The sequence below is a fragment of the Cibotium barometz genome, chromosome 1 (genome assembly GCF_041138505.1).
Source record: "Cibotium barometz isolate CiBa-2024 chromosome 1, ASM4113850v1, whole genome shotgun sequence".
NCBI lineage: Eukaryota > Viridiplantae > Streptophyta > Polypodiopsida > Cyatheales > Cibotiaceae > Cibotium > Cibotium barometz.
The window spans coordinates 26,522,834-26,526,063 of NC_141046.1; positions in this window are offsets into that span (position 1 = coordinate 26,522,834).

Sequence of the window (3,230 nt, forward strand, 5' to 3'; positions counted from 1 at the left end):
CTCAAATTTGATTTTTCTTTCTCTTTTCCGGGAGAAAATCTCTTTAAAATGATTTTTTTAAAACATTAATCATAATTATGATTAAGATATGTTAATTAAAAAGCTTAATTAAAGATTAAGCTAATCTCTCTCTGATTAAGAGAGAGAGAGAGAAGAGATTGGAGGAGAGATGGAAATGGAGAGGAAAGGGAGGAGAGAGGGGAGAAGAGAGAATCCATCTCTTTTCATTTTTTAAAAAAATGAGTTTCTATTTAAAAAAAAGGCTTTTGAATATATTTCAGAAAAAAGCTTGAAAATAGCCTGGAAAATACTGAAAAATAGGGGATTTGAGAAAAAATTCTCTGAAAATTCTCTGAAAATTTTTTCTGAAAATTTTTGGCTTTTCATCTTCCGGAAAACCTTTGGCTTTCCGTTTTCCCGAAACCTTTTGGCTTTCCGAATTCCGGAAAAACTTTTGACCTTTCGTATTCCGGAAACCTTTGACCTTTCACATTCCGAATTTTTTTTGTCTTTTCATTTCCAAAACTTTTGGCTTTCCGTATTCCAGGAAAACCGTTGGAATTCCGAAATTTTTTGACCGTTCGTATTCTAAATGCGTTCGGGGTTGATTAAAAATTTCAAAAAATTCCTGAAAATTAGTGGAAAATTAGACAAAGGTTATTTTAAATTTTGGAAAAATGTGGGGTTAGTGTTTGGCACGTGGTGTGTCCATTCGGGCTCCCGTGACCATTCAAATTCCTTTTAAATTATATTTTTTGATCCAAAAAATTAAAAAAATCCATTAAAATTGAAAATTTTCATTGGATTTGAGAATTGTCGGGCGGAATTGGAAATTTCGTGAACGATGGGATTCTCAGAAAAAATTAGGAATATTCTGAAATTATTTTTAGAAATCCTAAAAATTGGTATTTTTAAAATATCAATGGTATTTTGGCAAATTAAACTGTAAATTTTTTTTGGAAAAATATAGGTTTGGAATGCCATGAGATAGGTTTGGTGGAATTCAAAATTATTATATTTTGAGGCCTTATAAATTAGGAAAAATTAGAAAAAAAAATCATGATAATTCTTTTTCTCGAGAATTTAATATTTTCGAGGGTTATTTAATGTTGAAGTACGTTTTCTTGTGCTGACATGCGGGTTATTCGCATATTATTAATATGATTATACCTCGTATTAATGGATATTTATGTTTGGATTAATTCTAAACGATGTATTCATGATTTTTCAACATTGTTTAGCCATTTTTTTGGACATGTTTCTTAATTTCTTTTGATGGCTATAATTTACGTTCAAAGTGTGTTTCACCTTTGACACTTTTTCATGATAATTTATTTTGCACTTTTTTAAGTGTGGTTTGTGCTTAATTTCTTAAGCCTCTATCATGGGTTAGTTGATCGGTTTGTTTTGGTGGATTTTTATTGGATGTTTTCCAAGTTTTATATGGACTCATCAGGTTCTGCCTAGATCACTTATGTCTAGGATTTTTTTTATTGAGTGCTACACACATGTGTTTCACTTTCTTACTTTGGAGTTTTATTTGAACAATACAATGTTCATATACTCTGGATTGATGAGTTGGCCACCAATTTTAATGCTTCTTTTGGCATGATTTATGTCCATTAGATGGTATGCATTGATTTTTATGATCAACTATGTTCTTTATGGATTCGAGAAGCTTCTATGCTTTTATCCATGGTTGAATAAGGATCTTTTGATCTTTTGAATAATTACATGTGCTTTGAAGGTAGCATTTGCCTTCGTTTTTTTGCACGTAATTTTAGAGTATATTTCTTGTACTCTTGTATATATTCCAACTCGAATACCTAGTTGCTTATATATCTAGGTGAGTTATTTTTCTACCCTAACTTTATTGTGTTTTGGGTAGTTATCATTAGAAAGGCGCCAATAATTCAATTTCTTTTCTAATGATGTACTCAGAAGGAGTTATTCCTTGATGTAGTCTCAGATATATAGAGACAGGTTTAGTATGTGAAAGTCTGGATAAGGCCATCATCTTATTCGTTTTATACAGGATTTTATTCATATTTCCTAGACGGCATACTAGGGAGTTTCAAATTGTTAAGGTATGTATGGGTGGTATCATGGTGGTATGGGACGCTAGTGATCCCTCACATATATTATCTTATGGGATAATTTGGACTCAAGATTGTTGCTTTGTTTACATCACTTAGCATGTTGACCTCAACATTCAAAGACAATCTTATTTTCTAAATTCACTAGAAGTTATAGTGTGGGCATTCTCTAGATAAACTTCTTTTATCTATAGCCTGCATGTTTTGATGAGGGTAATCTCATCGGCATTTTCACTTGTTGAAATCTCCTTCTTTAGAGTTCAAACAAGTTTATCACGTTGTGTTCGGATAAGGAAATTTGGATTCTTCCTTTGTTGGCATTTCTTTCTCTAGTTCCATATTTTAGGTGATTTACACAATCAACCTGATAGGTTTACGGTTGGATATATATGACTCATCGAGACGTTGATGACTCTCTATGTTGATATGGGTAACTCGAGATGTCGATTATTCCATATGCAGATGTGGATATGTCGGGGCGCCGATGAATCCCTGGTTTCTGCTGTTATAATGCCATGCTTTCCTACTTTATTCCGAAAGGTTTACAACGAGGAAGTTACTTTGAATGTGAATTGCTCTGATCATCCGCAGTAGTCTGATGGGCAAACAGAGTGTATGAATCAGATTAAAGTGTATATGCTTCGTGCATATGTCTCTAGCAAATCATCATATTGGAAAATATTTCAATGATGGAATTTGCCTATAACATTTTTAAATTTACGGCTATTATTTTAGTCCGTGCATACTTATGTATGGGTATTAACCCAGGGCACCTATTGATGTCAGTCTCTTAAGGACATCGAGCTTGATGCATCGAGGGATTTCTTGCGAGATATGTAGGAAATTCTGATCGAAGCTCGGGATTCTATCAGGAGTGCTCATGATAGGGCACGGTTTTATGCTGATAGGGGACGCTCATCTCGGTCTTTTAAACCAGGAGCGTTGGTTTATTTTAATGTTCCTAAAGATTTTCAGACTTTGTCAATGGAAAAATGCTCGAATTTATCTCCTAGATATTGTGGTCCATTTCGAGTTATATATCGGATTGGCACAGTTGCGTATGAACTAAAACTACCTCCAATTGTTAGAGTTCATCCAATCTTTCATATCAATAGATTGAAAGGAAAACTGGGA